This window comes from Sciurus carolinensis, chromosome 6 (assembly GCF_902686445.1).
Source record: "Sciurus carolinensis chromosome 6, mSciCar1.2, whole genome shotgun sequence".
In the NCBI taxonomy this organism is placed as follows: domain Eukaryota; kingdom Metazoa; phylum Chordata; class Mammalia; order Rodentia; family Sciuridae; genus Sciurus; species Sciurus carolinensis.
The window spans coordinates 97572782-97592211 of NC_062218.1; the positions used below are offsets into that span (position 1 = coordinate 97572782).

General features: G+C 41.6%; 1 protein-coding gene and 1 pseudogene across 2 annotated transcripts in view; both read right to left on the reverse strand.

The window, feature by feature from the left end:
- Window positions 1-19430, reverse strand: part of Sil1 (SIL1 nucleotide exchange factor) — a 247861-nt gene that overhangs the window by 222601 nt on the left and 5830 nt on the right. The window lies entirely within an intron of this gene.
- On the reverse strand, window positions 5160-7228 carry LOC124986361 (protein CBFA2T1-like; annotated as a pseudogene).

The following is a 19430-nucleotide window of genomic DNA, read 5'->3' on the forward strand; positions in this document are numbered from 1 at the left end:
CCGAAGGCAGCTCACCCCCTACTCCCAGCACCTGCCTGAATCTCAGCAGGCTGTCACCAGTAAGAGCCTCATTCCACCACCAGGCAAATAATGGAGAGTCCTCAAGTCTGGGAGAGAAAACGAAAAATAATGCAAAAAGGAAAGGAAAAAGTATGAAGAGAACAAAGCTCAAACTCCTGTTTATTGTGTATCTGCAGATTCTGATTTTTTATGCTTCTTAAATATTCTGGCTCTAAATTAGTTTTCTTTGCTTAGTCTTAATTGTTGCTTGAATTCTCTTCAAATGGGTCTCCAAAGATGTTGAAAAAAATGTAACTGAAAGGTCAACTTGTTCCATGGGACCTGTAGAGAGACTTCCTGACATCTTGTTCTGAAATGCTATTTTGTAACTTCATAGGGTAATACTCCAGAATTAATCATGATAAAGAAGTCTCTATCTTCCCTGGCAACAGGGCTCCTGGAGGGTAGGGGCGGAGGGAGGAAGAAAGATGGTACGAAGCTGGAGAAATCTCCTCATTTAGCAGCACATGCACAAAACAGGTTCCCAAATTCTGCCCAAATCACTAGACTGGGTACTGACGCCATCAAAATCTAAAACTGCATGTCACTCTACAACACTGTCCTTACTGATGAGGGAATAACCAGCAGGATGCTGGGAGGTAAAGAACTAGGGCAGAAAAGCAAGGGAATGGAGAAGAAATGTAAACCATAAATTAGGGTTAGAAGCCCTGCTGCTTCTCCTGCCAGGAGCTGGCAAGGAAGGCCTGAATCAAGTTTCTGAAAGGTAAGACTATGAAAGAAGTTAAAATAAATTGAGAGAGAGAATGGAAAAAGATCAAGGAGAGAAAGAGTCTTACTGTACCAGGTTTGCAATTTGTCTGCTTTCAAAGCAAAGTCTCTGAGTGCCACATTTTTTGAGGTTTAAGAACTTTCAGGCCTCTTGGGGGGAAAAAAGTCATGAATTCTCTCTCTCTGAAAGCCTCCAAATTTTGCTGCAATGGAGGGCATTTGCATGAAACAGGATAGGTTCTTCTCAAAGAAGTGCCTTTTCCTTGAACTCGGCTGTGTTCCTGTGTATGTGTGCATGTGTAGGAGGCACATCCAAAAGCTATTTCCACAGCAGCCCACTATCCCATCAGATGTAGAGATGAAGGATATGGGTCCAGAACTGGCAGGCATGATCCACCAAATCCTTGTGAACACAAAGACTGCAGCAGGTTTTGAAGACGTTCTCACTCAAGATTTAAGTGGAAACCAATGAAAGCCAAAATTTGATGTAAGTTTGTTTACTTTTTAATAATGACAAAAAACTCAATCTGAAAAACCTGTTTTAAGTAGGAAATCTAATTAAGTATCATAAAAACTTGGGCCATCAACCCTCTGAAGGTCAGAAACATCTCTTCTTTGGGAGTCTGGCTGATGTGTCTTTACATGGCATGGAATCATGAATGACAGTCAAAATGGGGTAGAAGAGTATAATAGTGCATCTCACCCACCCCAACCTCCTTTCAACTCTCGCAAATAGTAGTAATAATAATAGCCTGAGAGGTGGAAAAGATGGAACAAAACATACCACCTACAACCCTGTTCAGAAGATAGCTGTGAAATTTTCTAAACAGAAAACATTCCTTTGAAGAGGAATTGCAGGAACAACACAGGGGCCAGGAAATTGAGCAAGTGAGAAAAGATTAAAGGAACAGGAATCATCATTTAGCATAGAAAAGACTGAAGAGGGAAGGTAAGAGAAGTAAGAGGAGGCTAAATGATTTTTACGCTCATAGGAAGTTGTTTGAGAAAACTACTCAATGCTCTTCTAAAAATCCACTTTTTGGGCCCAGAACTTTTCAGTCTTACTAGTTCACAGCTGAAATTCTTGCATAAAAAGAGAAGGGGGAGCTTCAATACAAGTAGACTTCTATGTAAGTTTAAACATAAGATAAGGATTACTCCAGAGGACAGAGGATGGTCAACGTAACTACAGCAATAAAGATCCAGTGCAGAGTAGAAGCAAGAGTCACCCACAAAGCTAAGCCCTCCAAAGAAGGCAAGGAGAGAGCTGGCAAGGATGCTGCCTGATGTTATGCACTAGAAAGACTTATAAGTAGTGACAAGCCAACAATAACTAAGTCAGGTTAGGGGAACCACATGCTTTGAAGAAAAGAAAAGAAGGCAGTCTTTCATGAGAGAAGGGAACCACAGAAATGAATATTGACCAGTACCTGCATGGCTATATCTCTCAAAAAACAACCTTTTCAGAAAAGCAAACCAATGTCCCTGCTGCCTAACCCTGCAGACACCTTTTTTTCAGGGTGATTATGTGTGTGCCTTTTTTTTTTTTTTTTTTTTTTTTTTGTAGTTGTAGACGGACAACATGCCTTTTATTTATTTTTGTATGTGGTGCTAAGGATCCAACCCAGTGCCTCTCACATGCTAGGTAAGTGCTCTGCCACTGAGCCACAGCCACAGCCCTGTGCTTTTTTTTTTAATTGTAAAATTCATTTATACAGAGAAATCATTTGATTGATCTATTTACACAGATACCCTCTCTTGCTCATCTCCATCCCTGGGGTTTTAGTCTCTAAGGACCAGGGCTTTGAGTGCCAGTAACGACACAGACATTTGCAAAAGTGGCTAGAGTACCACCTCCTCCTTACTTCAGAGAGCTTAGAGCACTTCCCTAGCAAAGGCAAGAAAAAGGATTGCCTTGGCCTCGCCAGGTGGCCACAACAACACTGATCAGCACTCGCGTTAGTCTCTGTGATTCCCAAGGTTACTGGCCCTGAAAAAAAAGACAAGTTAAGTAGGTCCAGGGTCTCACTCGCATGGCCAGAATTTGTCATGAAAAAAACCAGGTCACTGTCAGAAAGAGAAGACTATCCCTTCATGTCTCACCTTGCCACCCACTCACATTTTGTGAATTTGTTTCCATCTGGTCACTATCAATTTGTCAATTCTTGGCTAATGACCTTGTCGAAGAACTTCGGTAGTACTGCAAAAAGTGTCAGTAGAAAAACAGAGTGAGATAAATTTGCCATGTCCTGGTGAGCTTTTGTGTTTGTTTTATTCCAAGCAAATACATTAAGGCTTGCCTCCTTATAACAGAAAACCTAAAAAATCAATGCTTAAAGCCCAGCAACTACAAACTCCTCTTTCCAATAACAAAATGCCAGTAAGAAAAAGAGCTACATAAAATGAAGTAAGGGAAAAACAGCCTCTCCTCAGAATTTCCCAATTACTGGAGGGGCGGGGCTGGAGGAGAGCACTTAATAAATAATGAACAGGAAAGAAAATCATTTTGATTACATTTATTTAAGAAACAAAACAGAATGAATATGAACACCTGTGTACCCAGGTTCTGAGTAATAAAAGGACACATTCTCATTCACAAGCTCATTCATTCAACAAATGTTGTTTAATCATGTACTATATGCCAAGTACTGTTCCTAGCACTAGGAAAACAACTACGTACAGGAGAGACAGAATACCTATGCTCATGGAACTTATATTCAAGTACAGGAAAAACAGAATCAACAAGAAGCAATCAAACAAGAAAAAAAATCAGATGGTGATACGGTTTGTGATGGATATGGAAAATGGCAAACCCCAAAATAGTGTGGCCTGAGGAGAGAGAGTAAGGAAGAAGGCAATACATTGATAACATCGATCCTTTCCCAATACACTCTTTCCCAGTAACAAGACAGGAAGAGATATCCATCAAGTCTGGAATGACAATCTCTGGGAAGAGGCCAAAGCATTGATCCTTCCCTTCCCAAAATAAATCCTTTCCCAGATACTAACCGTTGACCCCAGACCCTCCATCTGGCCCAGTAAAGACAAATCCCAGATACTGACCACTGATCCCTGACCACCCCACACCTCACCCAGTAAAATAGATCCCAAATTCCTGAGTGCCCAAACTGACACACTCATTAAGTCACCTCTCAGTGTAGCCTATGTAAATACAGACTTCCCCCTTGGTCAGTGGCTCATTTTCCACCAGGAAACTCGGTCCATCAGAAGCATGACTCCATTGCAGAATAAAGGCTCTGCAGATCCATGAAGTTTGCACGTGGCTCAGTACTTCTGTGCTGACAGTTTGTATAAGGTTTGTTTCAGTCAAAACTCATGTTGAAACTTGGTCCCCATTGTAAAGGCATTGAGAGATGGTGAAACTTTAAAGAGGTGATGGCTCCTTTTGTCCCCTCTTCTCTGTACAAGACTACTTCTTGCATGCCCATAACTTCTACCATGAGTTGCGACAGCATGGGGCCCTCACCAGAAGCCAGACAGACAAGAGCACCATGTTCTTGGACTTTCAAGCCTCCAGAACCATAAGTCAAATAAAACTTCTATTCTTGACAAAATTACCTAGTCTCAGGTATTTTGTTATAGCAACAGAAAATAGACTAAAACAGATGGTTATGTTATGGTAACTTTAGTCATCACTTTATTCTAGATGAAAGGAAAGGCCCTTTTCATAAAAACAGAACTGAAATGTGATTGAACAGAAGCCAATTAAGATGAAGGAAGAGTATCCCAAGAAGAAAGTACAGTTGGAACAAAGACCCTCTGCTCAAGGAGCAAAAAAGAGGTCACTATGGTCAGAACTTAGAAGACAAAGGGGGAGTATAGGAAAGAGGATGTCAAGGCAGGCAGGGAGGAAGGGTTTATTGGGACTCACAGAGTCAGACGTCTGACCCAAGATTCTGATAATACTACTGTCCACATTTCTATCAACATTCTGATCACATCTTAGGTATTCTCCAAGAAAATTTAAACTGTCTTTACAGCTCTTCTCTTCTCCTAAGCCCCCGACAGAATCACCTTTAAGGTTCCTTTAATGGCAACAGACTTCCAACTTCCAGTCTCTACCCATTACCCAGTTCTCAAGTTGCTTTCATATCTTAAAGGGTATTTATTATCGCAGCATCCTACATCTTGATACCACTTTCTTTTTTTTTTTTAAAGATATGTTTGTCCTTAAGTTCCCTGGGTATCCCTTATTTTAAAAAATATGTTAAAAATAGTATTACTAGCATAAAAAATAACTATTCGAGATGCTCATCTGAAGCAAAGATACCTAATGTAACCAGGTCTGGGCTGACAGGACTCTGCTGTCTGGAGTGACTGCTGCTACTGCTGCTGCCCTTTTTCAAGTCCTAGGCATTTCTGTACCACTTGATCCTGTAACTCAATTCCTCCTGGTCCACTTCCTGACTTCACCTTAGTACACTGAGTAATCACCTTATTTTTCTACCATGTCCATTATGCAGTTGATCAGATGATCAAGATGTTTCCATTCTTCTGCCCACTCTCTGTTAATCTGTGATAAATCATTTCTTCTTGAGGTGTGCCATGCAACCCCATTGGTCTATTTCTGTCCCTGAGGTTCCTGTGGCTGGAGTGACTATAGAAGTACCTGTAGTAGTGGACAATGGCCACATCATCCAAACTGTTATGCTAAGATAGAGGCGGGGGTGGGGGGTGAGGCAGGCCATTTGGCTGGTAGGTTGGACTGTACTGCTGGCTGAGCTAATAATGCATGGTTGCTTGCTTGGATGTTCTGAGTGCAAAGGTTCTGTCAAAGCCATTTTCTTTGGTTCCATCTGGAGTTCACCTCTTCACATTTTCCTGTACATCAATCAAGAAGCAGCTCTGAGTCAACAGGAGAGGTAGTACTGGCATCCAGATGTTCATGCTGGGCAAGGTACCAGGCAGGGTTCTATTTGGCCAGGCTTTGCAGTGGAGGAGCTTGTACTGGCAGCAGAGGCAGGTTGTCTTTCCAAAATGGGATAACAAAAGGTTGTAGTGGGAAGTTAGTAGTTTCTTGCAGTTTGGAATGAAATTCTTCAATTGTCAGAGTTCATAAGTCCTAGCACAAGGGTGTGGTCTCTTTCTCCAATCTGCTACAAACTGCAAACTACTGCAAGGTGGTAAGGAACTGTTTCAGCTTGCTTAGTTACCTGGCACCATAGCCTGGGGGCAGCTGTTGATTAATCAGAGAAGAGGAAGGCCTGTTGCTAAAGACACTGGGCAGTAAGGCAGCATTATTCAAGGTTACAGGCAAATGGTTTGTGCCACTACTTAATATTTTTGGTGTAAATGAGCTGGTTCTTCTTAGAGATCCTGGAATAGTTGGGGGCAGTGGATGGTTGGAAGAATCAGTCTAGATTGCATCTTCACATCCTATGATCTGCTAATCATTTCTTATTCCTTTTGTTCAGTGGAATCATTCTTCTCATCATCTCCAGGAAGTTCAAAGAACCAATGTGGATCCAGCCCTTCCTTTCCTTCCTCATCTTCTGAACTGGCTTCATCCCTTCTGGTCCCTGATACAGATCTTCACATCATATACAACATATATTCTGGTTTCTCTTCAGAGTGCATAAATCTTTAACCTTTTAAATCTCATGCAACAAATTCTTCCAAGGAAGGACTCCCTCTTGCAGGAGATCTCATTACTTGCTTAACAACTCTATCTATACATCCCATTGTCAGTTATATTTAGAACCAACCCCAACATCTTCCTTGGGAAATCTGTGACTTCTCTTGTATTTAAATCTCTGGGCAGAACATCATTTCCCAACTAGCTGAACAAGTACCAAATACCACAATTCTCAGTACCAATTTCTTAATCTGTTTTGGCTGCTATAACATAATATATTAGACTGAGTAATTTATAAATAATAAAAATTTACTGCTCATAATTCTAGAAGCCAGAAAATCTAAGTTCAAAGTGCCAACAGATTCAGTGTCTGGTGAGGGCTCTTGGCTTCATAGATGACACCTACTTACTGTGTCCTTACAGACAAAAAGAGCGAAGAAGTTCCCTTGGGCCTCTGTGATAAGAGCACTAATCCCACACATAAAACAGAGCCCTTATTATCTTATCACCTCCCAAAGGTTTTTACCTCTTAATACCATCACCTTGGGAGTTGGGCTTCAACTTGTGAATTTAGGAGGGACACATATACTCAGATCATGGCACTATCATTATTCCCCATCTAGAGCTGAGAAAACTATGTATAAGAGAAATAGAGTAACTTAACCAGATCACACAGCTTAAAAGTGTTGAGGCTGAGATTATAACTAAAGTCAACTCAAGTCCGAGGGCCATACTTCTAGCCACTGTGCAGCACAGCCTTCCAGATGAGTAAATGAAAGGGGCAGTGGGCAAAGTCACAATACCACTCATACAGGTCTCTGGTCTAGGATCTAAACCACCCATCTTGCAATTAACACTTGGTCTGGCAGCATGTGATTCCAACCTAGTTTTCTTTATACCACAAACCCCTCCTGTACCTCAATCTTCCTGGCTACACAGTGGGAAAAACAACTCCAGCTCATTTCTATCCCTCCAGACATAGGCTATTGCCAAGAGAGAACATGTGCACAGCTATAGTAACCAGAACCAGAAATGTTACACAAACCACCAGTGCTAGTTTGCTAACCTGGCACACTGTATCTCAGGGAGTTGTCAATGTCATTGGCAAAAGAAGTCCAAGGTGAAAGGGGCAGCTCCTATTCAGTAATGACAGCCAACAAAGGAATTGCAACACAGCAGGGTACAAAGGGTTCTGTAGCTGTAAGATGTGAACAAGTGACAGGCATGAAACCTCCAGGCCTTTTTCTTGGCAGGAAGAGAGATGCCAAATGCTGGCAGCCTATGCTACCATGTCTGCTGAGCGGCCAGGTGGCCCCAACAATACCCTGAATATGGGCACTGAGAGAGAACTTGAATCAGGAAGCAAAAGGTGCTACTTTCAAAGGTTCAGTCTTAAGACCATTTAGCTGACAAGTAATCTATTACAGAAATGCTCCCTTTTTGATCTTCATTCTTACTCCCTCATTAAAATCCATCCAATGTACTATCCAAGAGAGTTGAACATGATGTAAATTCAATTATTTCACCACCTCAACCACAAACAACCCTTTAAAGGTATCCCTGTTCTCCAGGTAAACAGAAAATGCCCTGCCATGGTTGAGCAGGCCTGCCCTTGCCAATCCCCCAACCTCATCTTGTAACCCATCTCCTCTCATTCTCTGTGCTCCAGTATTTTCAGTTCCTCATAGAACTCCCTAACCCCAATGAGCCCCTGGAGCCTTTGAAAGAGCTGGGCCCTCAGTCTGACACACTCTTCAACCTCATGTCATTTCACTCAATAAATATTTGATAGTTCTTCACAATTTAACTCAAACATCACTTCCTCAAGGCAGCCTTGCTTGATACACTCTTAGCTCCAGGATCAAGTCAAATCCCTATCAAATGTTCGCATGGTACTTCATTCCTTTATTTTAATACACAAACTGTAATTGTAATTTATATTTGTGTGCATGATTATAATTTTATTAATGTCTATATTCATCAGTGCACTGTAAGCAGGAACAGATGACTTGGTCATGACTGTATTTCAGGGCCTAGCACAGTATCTGGAATCTGGAATGTAACAGCTGTTCTAAATACATCTGTTGATTAGAAGAACAGAATTTCAGAAAGAAAGGAAATGAAGTGCTGTTCAAATCAAATGGTTCTACTTTGAGAAGCTGTTCTCCCTATGAGACCTTAAACCAAACTATTCTTTGCCTTTCTCCCTTCCTCCTTCCCAAAATTCTCACAGAAGCTGTTTTCTATGTCCAGTCATTCTTCCAGCAGGTGGTAGCCATAGTGACAAGATGGCCTACTGCCAACAATAGTTTAAAAAGTATCACCCTGTCTGAGTGTTCCAGGCTTCCAAAATAAAGTCCAAAGCAAAGGCCAAGGCAGAAACAAAACTTTTACCCAATAAAGACACAGAACCAAACAACTAGCTGCCCATGCAAGAAATGAGTGATCCCAGGGTAGGCAGTGCTCCCAAATGACCCACCCAAAGGATAAAGGGGAGGGAAGCTATGGGGGTCTGAGACAGAAGTAGGTGTACTGCTCCCCAAAGAGATTTTAAATCTCTCTTGTACTCCTTGGATAAAGGAGAGATGTACCCAAATATTAAACATCAAAGTTTCCCATGATGGGGCAGCTTCAGAGGAGGTCTACAGATCATGGCTCACAGAAGCAACATCAGCGCCTGAAGAAGTTCATATAAAGCTCTAATTGAGGCCAAAATTCTCACCTACGGAAGCAGGAGGCCTTCTCCATGCCCTTCTATTCTTTAGAATAGGCAGTGGAGGCAGGATGAGGAGAAGCAAATTTACTGAGCATCACGTAATGCTAAGCATAGTGACAGGTACTTTAAAGATAGGGCTGTTAAAAACAAATGAGAAATAGAAGAACACACACACAGGTAGCTGATGCTCAGTTAGGTTATGCAATTTGTTCAACAGTTATCAAATGGCCAGGTCAGTTGTCAAACCCAGGTCTCCCTGAATCCAAAGCCACTTTTCTCCTACCCCATTTGGTATAGATGAAACAGAGATGCACTACCACTTCCTAGGAATACAAATCAGCTCACAGAAAGATAAGACTGAATTTTCTAAAAATTCCAAATGAGCCCACAGGAATGAAGTCTCTGCCTTTCCTAGAAGTCACTGGGCACTGGGATGATAATCCTGCAGTCTGAGCACCTTAAACCAATAGATGGTATGTTCCATCACACCATCAGAAAGCAAGCACATGCATGATAGACAACCCTAGTTGAAGTCTCCAAAGCTCTTTTAGCTATGTAGAGAGGGAGCACCTCCACACCTGAAACAAAGGGCATGTACACAGCCTCTCCTGCAAGGAAAAGCACCCATTCATTGTGCTGTAGTTCAGGGTTAACCCTTCCCCCTGCACTCATTTCAGGATCTGCCTCTTATCAAAAACTATGCCAGCTGATTATTATAATGATAACTATTATGCCATTATAATAACATTATTGTGCTTTTTTCCTGCACTTGACATCTGTTGGCTGATAGGTTTAACTGGTACATAAGCAATAATTATATAGTGCTTTCTCCTTTCCAACCAAGCCTTTCACGTGACTCTTAATTCAACTACAACAAATGCCCAGTCCCAGCAGCAGTAGGAAATGTGGCTCATATGGGCTTACCCACCAGGCATTTGATGGGCACAGTGCCAGAAACAGGCTCCACTAGTTCCCTAATTGTTAGCACACTTCCCCACCCTCCCAGGAAGTGACAGGATTTTGAGGAAACACCAATTAGCAAACAATTTATTGTTGAAAACTCCAACAGGGCTGGAGGAGTCATACACAGGTCTCAGTACGCAGAGGGACAAGCAGTACCAAATCACAATGTCACACACCACAGAAAGAGAAGGAGGAAAGGAAAATGTATTTCTCCACTGGGAGTTCTCAAATAAATGGTTCCCAGAGAGCCATTCTGCCTTCTTCCCCACACACATTTCTTGGCAAATGCCAGCAAAATTGGCAATAGACACAGGAGCAGGGAACAGAATGCTATCTTCAGGCCCCTATTTTGAAGCTGAAAAATCAACATCCTGGCTACAGGGCCCAGCAGGGGCCAAAATGAAGTCTGGAACCCAAAGCAGAAAGCAAGTCAGGATACCTGTGAGCCAAAGCCCCTGAATCTACCTGTCCCACTATTTATGACAATGTTGAGAAAAATGTGATCCTATGACTGCACAATGTCAATATGCCTGAATTACATATTAGCCCTATTAAAGTAAAAGCAACCCACAGTGAGGCTACATAAAAAACAAACCCCACCAGGAGACCAGAGCTGCCCTGCTTTGTTCTTTACTCTGTAAGACACAGGGCTTTTTTTTTTTTTTTTTTTTTTTTTTTTTTTAAAGGCGGAGATGGGGCGGAAGGTTATTTGAATTTAAATTACCAGTGAACACTATAATCTGTGTGCAAGGAGAAAAGGAACATTCAGGAGTGCCAAGGGAGGCTCTTGGGATATGTGTGACCAAGGCAGTAGTGGCCCTCAGGGCTTTCTCCTTCAGCCTTAGCTTACTGCTCTCATCACTTGGGAGTAGGCAAGTCAGAAGGCAAGGCCCATGCAGCACAAAGAGGCACTGTCCCCTAGGTCTAAGGAGATGATTGCCCTCTGAGAAGGAAATTAACATGAAGCAGCACAGAATGACAAGTCCAGTCTCCCACAAAAATAACCCATCTAAGGAGGGGGTTTGGGAGGTGCTACTGAAGTCAGAAACCACATCTGTCTCATTCACCACCATATTCTCATGGCTAAATAACACCTGGGACACACTGGGTGCTCAGCAAATAACTATGAACTGAATGATAACCAGAAAGAATCCCTGAGTTGGGATTCACTGATGAGAGCTAGAATGTGTTACCTGCGATAATAGAAGGGCTGTGGTCTAGCCAGGAACGGTGCAATGCCTGTAAACCTAGCAACTTAGGAGGCTGAGGTAGGAGAATTGCAAGTTCGAAGCCAGTCTTGACAACTTAGCAAGATACTATCTCGAAAAATAAAGCAGAGTAGGGAGAGTGTAGCTTGATGGTAAAACACCCCTGGGTTCAATTCCTAATACTCCAAAAAAGGAGGGTCACCATCTGCAAAGAATACACATAGGGGAACCTAGAAAATAAAAATGAGCATCTCCAATACATAGTGCCCCTACAGATTGACAAGGATATTCTGGTTAGATTAAAGATACAGCCTTAGAAGGATAATATAGGGAGAGAGAAGAGGAAGAAGGAGAAGAACAATTAGAGCATAACATTTATTGAGTGCACGCTTATATATATTAGATATATTATTATGACTATATCTGAAAACCCCAGGGGGCAATAGGTAGAGAGAGGTTAAATAAGATTCTGAAGGAGGAAACCGAAACAGAGGGATTAAATAAACTTCTGAAGTCTCACAGTTAGTGCATGGCTTAAATCTGGGTATAGATGATGCTATGACCCAAAACCTTTCCACTATACTTGCCTTGATCTCCTCCAGAGATAAGAAGGTTTCCCAGCTAATCTTTTCTATAGAGAATAGAATGTCCTTTTCCCATCCACACGAATCATCCTTAGAGTGAGTTAGTTAACTGGAACTATGCCTTGATGGGTTCTTAGAATTCTAGTTTCTGAGAAATCTCCTGGAACCTAAACCTGGGTAAACCAGCTGAGTTTCCAGGTCTAGAAAGTTGCCCATCTGGAAGGCCCTGACTAAGCCAACAGCCAGTATCTGTCTCTACAGCTCTCTCTGGCACAGCACAGGTCAGGGGTGCCGAAGGAAAGAATGGGAGCACAACATCCACGTTCTCCAACAAGTTTTCTTCAGAGACTGAAAAGGAGCCTCTCCAACTCAGATGCGTCAGTAATGCACAGACTGCTCTTTAAAGACTTTTAAAATTCTGATTCAAGAAGACACTGCAGAGGTAAAAAGTCATAGATTTCTGCTTAGTCTTTAGAAACTAAATGAGCCATCCCTCTATGTGCCACAGCTTCCTTGAAACTTTCAGAGACCTTCCATACCCTTGACCTCAAGGGCAGCAGAGTTATAAAGGGGAGGGTGATTTTGTTTCTTTCTTTTTATATATATTTTTTTAGTTGTATGGTATGGACACAATACCTTTATCTATTTATTTATTTTTATGTGGGGCTGATAATCAAACCTACTGCCTCACACATGCCAGATAATCACTCCATCACTGAGCCACAATCTCAGCAATTTTCAATGTTATATTCTCAGGCTGGGGATATAGCTCAGTTGGTAGAGTGCTTGTCCCGCATGCACAAGGCCCTGAGTTCAATCCCCAGCACCACAAAAAAAAAAAAAAAGTTATATTCTCAAGAGAATAGGAGTGAGGCTCAGTCAGTGCTCCTCTAAGAGGTAAATACCCTGGACAAACTCAGGGGAAACTAAGTAGGACTAAAACACATTGTCTCTCAAGGTTGTCTGTCTCCTGTAATTAGGACTTTCGTCAGCTTAAAAAAAAAAAATTTTTTTTTAAGCCTAGGGAAGCTGATAATTCACCCAGGTGCACAACAGCTGCTGAGAAGACCTGTGGGAAGGGGCCACCCGGCAAAGGCAGGCTATGTGTGGTGAAGAGGGTCTCTAAGGAATGCCCTACATGCCAAGCCATATGTTGTCAGGATATTAATCCAAACCCATCTTGCACACTTTACAATGTTTACTCTCTCTGGGACATGAAGCATTAAATTATATCCAAGGACTACATGAGTCCTTCCAATTCTATTCCACACTTACTTCTTTGCTAAAAAGATTTGTAACCTAGAAACAAAGCCCTCTGCCTAATAGCAGCAATAATTCTCAGCAAAGAATAGGAAACCAGACTGTTATTTCCAACTCCCCTAAAAAGATATTGCCCAATGGAGCGTGAGCTTCACCCCATCCAGAAAACAGAGAAACCTATTATTGATCCCTCAGTTTGTTTTTGTTTTTGTTTTTCCAGAGAAGATAGGTCTATGTAATTGAGAATCCTGAAAAGTGGTAAGCTCAACCCAAAAAAAGAGACAATATCAAAGCTCTACCCCTGTTCCAACTGAAACAACTCTAGAAACCCAGAAATTAAAAAAAAAAAAAAAATCAAACAGAGAAGACTACCTTCCTGCCAAAAGAATTAAGAGAAAGGAGCAAGAATATGAGGTAAGGCTACTTGGATTCATCACAGCCCTACCCCAGCTATCTGCATGATCCTAAAGGAGTCATTTAGACTCTCCAAACCTTGATTTTTTTCTTATCAACATAAAATAGGGATGCTGTAAGGATCAGATAAAATAGTACATTTGAAAGCCCTTTGTAAAGAGTATAATTTAAAAACAGCAAAACTGTTTGAATGAACTTTAGGGCTGATTATTATTGCAAAGACCCGTGGGCAAGAAACCCTTAGACTCTTCAAAAGCGGTCCTCTATGAGAAGCAGTCTAGTAACTGAGTATAGGTATTTACAGAGAAACTCACACCTCAGAAGAGTTAAATGAAGACACGGTGAAAACTGAAGAGGAGGCCATACATAAATCAGTAGAGGTACATTAAAACAATAATAATGAATGGCATTATTATTGTATCTGAGTGGCAGAGCATGTGTTCAGCATGTGTGAAGCCCTGGGTTCAATCTTCAGAACCAAAATAATAATAATAATAACGACACATGATTCAAATTTGAAAAGGTACACAAAGGTATTCAGTGAAAAATCCCCTCATCCCCGACTCCTTCCCAGAGCTCTCACCAGAGATACTCTAGTTGGCTAGTTTCTGACTCAGATGCGAATTCCATTGGTGAAAATGCTCTCAGACCTGGAAGGTAAGGCCAAGCAAATAAGCACTGACAGAGGTACTTTAGGACTAAGAAAAGAATGAGACAGCCAAAGGATAAGATAACACTCTGCAAAAGGTTCTATGGAGGTACAGACTCCCTTCCAGTTATTATACTGCTATAATACTCTGGCTGGCCACATTTAGGCAGGAATTTTATACAACATATTTCCCTTTTAGTTACATTTGTTCATCCAGAGTTCCTACTCAGAGATGATATTAACAGGAGTGATCTTTAGGACCTTATGCTGTACCAGCCTGACCACCAGGTCTCTGTGAGTAACCAGAAGCAAGAACAACCATCAAACCTACCTTAGCAGAGACTAGGCAGAAGGATAAAATGCACAGAAGTCCTAGTTCACCATCTTTCTAGGAACAAAAAGTCACTTTTCACAGACCAGAGAAATACAAGGGAGAAAGAAGCACAGTCCTTAGATGAAGTTCTACAGGACCCAGCCCAAGAAACTAACTTGCTACACATAAAAAATTATAAAACACTCAACCAGAGTCAAATTTTTGCCACAACTCCCTCAAAAACTTTTAGGTTATGTCCTCTGCTCTCATTATCTTCCACAAGGAACTTAAATATGTAAAATTCTAGCCTCTATCCAAAGGTTTCAAATGGGTAACCTATAGGTCTAATCTGGGCCATAAATGTGCTTTGGTAGTCCCTGAGTATCCCACAAAAAATCTAGATTTTTGGCTTCTCTTGTAATAAGAAATTATGGGCCACCAGAGCCGTGTTTACCCATGACAATTATAAGCTGAGTAGCAGCTTCCCCCCATGAAGTAACTGAGCACTTAAGTTTGACACAGGACTACCATTCCCTGTTACTTTACACTGTATGTTCACTATTTGGCAGTGAAAACATCTGAATTGGCGATCCACAGCCAGGGAATGACAAAGGAAGCTGAGCAACTGCCAGATACATCAGCTAACTAAATAACAGGATTCTTGCATTCACAAGTACTTACCAAAAACCCTCTCCTTCCAAGAATTGTGCCAGGGGATGGGTACCCAAAGAGAAAAGAGGTATGCCATCTCTGTCTTCCAAGAACTTCTAATCTAGTTGGGAGCATAAGATACATTCTAAAGTATTCAACTGCTTCAGATATGAAAGGGTCTCTGAGTGGAGCATGCTAAACTCATTGTGGCCGGGGATCAAGGAATACTTCAGGCAAGAAGTTAGATTTCAACAGAATTGTTACCATTTCTCGATTTTTCATGAGTTTATGGTGTATGTATTATACTCTACTTTATGCTAGAGGACACATAATAAAGCATAGCCCATGCCCTTGAGCAGTTCATATAATAGGAGACAACTAACCAGAATAAAGTGTGAATTCTATAATCGAGGTGTTGCCATGGGGACGTAGGAAGTATCGAGGTTCACTCAAAAAGGTATATGTGGCAAAAAGTAGGGCACAAGGGGAGAATAGTCTGGGCAAAAGAACTAGCACAGACACAAACATGAAGCACGTTTCAGAAGACCACATTTATCAGTTTATCAGGAACAATGGGGACATATGAGTAACAGTACAGAATATAATTAAAGCGGCAGGAAAAGGATATACTGCCACAGGCTTGGAACGCCAAGACAATTTGACACATTTAAATGTATTAAAGCCAAGTATTGGCACCCACCTATAATCCCAGTGATTCGGGAGGCTGAGGAAGGAGGATTGCAAGTTTGAGGCCAGCCTCAGCAACTTAGTGAGACCCTGTCTCAAAATAAAAAGGGTTGGGGTGTAGCTCAGGAGCCAGTGGGTACAACTGAAGTGTTCTAATCCTAAGAGTGTTCACTGATTAGAACTGAATATAGGAAGACCTCAAATGGCAATTGGTATACACTGTCCTGGAGGAATTTGAAGCGGGAAATAGAAGAAGAGTCTATAACAACACAGAAGCAGAGTAATAAAAAAAAAAATCAGGGAAGCTGGGCACAGTGGCACACACCTGTAATCCCAGCAGCTCAGGAGGCTGAGGCAGGAGGATAGCAAGTTCAAAGTCAGCCTCAGCAAAAGTGAGGCGCTAAGCAATTCAGGGAGATCCTATCTCTAAATAAAATACAAAATAGGGCTGGGGATGTGGCACAGTGGTCAAGTGTCCCTGAGTTCAATCCCTGGTATTGAAAAATAAAAAATCAGGGAAGTAATAAGACCAAGAAAGAAGGGCTTATCAAAAAATTTAATAGTATTTCTTTGAAAACACTCTAATTCCTACTTTTTACCAAATCAGACTGACCTTCCCACAAAATAATGAATTGTACCTTTTTGTTTTATTCAGAGGAGTAAGGTATAGGCTACAGTTATGGTGCTCAGATTTATAAAAGTGGAATGGGAGAGGCTGCAGGGGCATTTTCCTCACCCCCATTCCCATTGACCAGTTATGAGTCTTAAAGAGAAAGTCAACTTGCCCACAAAACCCATTTCAGTATATCTCTGCCTCCCTGACCTTGCACAAGAACCAGAAATAGGCATACAAATCAGAGGAAAGCTGAAATAGAAGTGAAAGTTCCCTTAATGATCCAAGTGCTTCACAACTGGCTGAAGAACAGAAAAGAGAGACAGGGAGAACTCACTATCAGAGGGTCCCAGGAAGGCTCTGGACCAGCCATTCCTGTTCCAATAAAACCCCCATATCAGTTATTATCCAGGAAACAGGGCCTGCTAGTTCAGATACCCATTAGGGAGAACCTGGGCAAGGTAAGAACTGACCCAAGTAAAGATGGCAGGAAAGCTACCATGTTCCATGATATTCCCTACTGATAACAGCAAGCACTTACATTGTGCCAGAGGAAGCTCTTTCTACATATATTTTTTCAATTAATTCTTAAGACAGATACAAAAATAGGTATTCCTGTTCTCCAGATCATGAAACTAAGGCTCAGAGAAAATAAGCCATACAATCTGACAGCTGGAAAGTAGTTAGCAAGACAAGAACCCAGGTGAGTTTGATTTCAAAGTGTTTTTAAATCAGGCTGACATATATTCATTCTTTCTCTTTTAGAGATGTATTCAAGGTTTGCTTAGGTCACCACATAAAGTCCACTTGTGCATGTGGCCCCAGTTTTTCACAAAAGACACAGCAATTTTATTTCTTTGTTCCTAATATTGGGAAAGACTTAAAATCCCCTGAGGTAAGAGCAAAAAGACACTTCCACATAAGGCAGCATCCTGGAAATGGAAAAGCAGGGCTTCCTCCTTTCCTGGAGATGCCTCCACCCCACCCAATCCTGCCACCCCATTACTGGGGACTGAACCCACAGGTGCTGTACCAACTGAGCTACATTCCCAGCCCTCATTTTTTTTTTTAAGACAAAGTCTCACTAAGTTGTCCAGGCTGGTCTCAAACTTGCAATCCTCCTACTTCAGTCTCCCAAGTAGCTGGGATTACAGGCTTCCACCACCTGCATCCAGCTTTCCCCTAGAGATTTTTAACTGCAAAAGCATCTTGTTTCTTTATAATGCTTTAAACAGGTCTAACAACTTCTACAACCATCCTCTGTGAGCCTATCTTGTATACTAAGTCTAACAATAGAGTCTCACTAATATGGGAGTGGTCCTAAAAAAGGTGTGTAGCCCACTTCACTTCTCAGGGGCTCAGTTTTGTCATTAGTTAAAAAAAAAAAAAAAAAAAAAAAAAAGAATCCATCAAAAGCACAAGTGAGGCAGTGAACAAACTAGAAGGGTATCCTCCTGACTCTTCACTCAAAAAATTATAAATGAAGTGGAACCACTCCTGATGTTTAGAAGGAATAAAGACTTCTACGATTATCTCTTCCAGCCTCAAAGCACCATGATTTTAGCAGTTGGGCTCAAGGATGGAGACTTTACGTCATAGTCAAACCCAACTCCCCATGAATATGAGACTGGGAAGGTAGTAAGCATGAAATCACCCTTAAATACTTTGCCAAAAAGCTGCCTCTAAAGCTTCCAATACCTACTACCCACTGGACTTGAAGCATGACCAATCAATGTTGTCAGTATTGATTGTCCTACTTTGTTACTTCCACTGGACTAAAGCAAGCTTGTTTTCTTGGGTTTGGTCAGACAGCTTAGGACTCACAGAAATTAGAGGCATTTAAGCATGATACTATCCCCAGAGGTTTTAAAAAAAAAAAAAAAAAGGTCTGTTTAAAAGTTCACTGGAGGGCTGGGGAGATAGCTCACTCTGCAGGGTGCTTGCCTTGCAAGCACAAGGCCCTGGGTTCGATCCCCAGCACCGCAAAAAAAAAAAAAAAAAAAAAAAAAAAAAAAAAAAAAAAAAGTTCACTGGAGGCCAGGTGCGGTGGCACATGTTTGTAATCCCAGTGGCTCAGGAGGCTGAAGCCAGAGGATCTCAAGTTCAAAGCCAGCCTCAGCAACTAAGGCCCTAAGCAACTCAGCAAGACCCTGTCTCTAAATAAAATATTTAAAAGGGCTGGGGATATGGCTCAGTGGTTAGGAACCTCTGGGTTCAATCACTAGTACCAAAAAAAGTAAAAGTTCACTAGAAAACCAGGTACAATGTTGCATGTCTTTAACCCAAGCAATTCAGAAGGCTGAGGCAGGAGGATAGCAAGTTCAAGGACAACCTCAGAAGTCTAATGAGACTCTATCTCAGAATAAAAAATAAAATGGGCTGAGGATATAGCTCAATGGTAGAGCAACCCTGAGTTCAAACCCCAGTACCATTAAAAAAAAAAAAAAAAAAAAGTTCACCAGCATCAGGCTCTTCACCAGAACTTTTTTGTATGCATCTCAGATTCTTCTTCCAGTTTCTATCATTTTTCCCCCTCACAAGCCAAAAAGAGAAAACTATTTGTGGAGAGAAAAGTATCTGTATGTGGAGATCAGTTCACCGACTGCTGTGATGGTTCTCTGCCTATGATGATAATAAGTGGTAATTAAAAGGCATAATCAAGAACTTCCTCAGTCACAACATGACCATCAAGCAGACTTCAGAAACATTCCCCTCTTCACTTCTCTGTGGATTTGAAATGTGACAAGGGCTAAACATCAAACACTATCCAAAGACTCTAACATCCAGTCTAGGAACACATTAGCCAACAAAGCAGGTTCAGATGTGAAAACAGAAGGCCCAGGAGGCACCAGAGAAGCAGAAAATTCCAAGATTTAGCCAGGCATGGTATGCACACATGTAATTCCTGCAACTCAGGGGGCTGAGGCAGGAGGATCTCAAGTTCAAGGACAGCCTGGGCAACTTAGTGAGACCCCGTCTCAAAATAA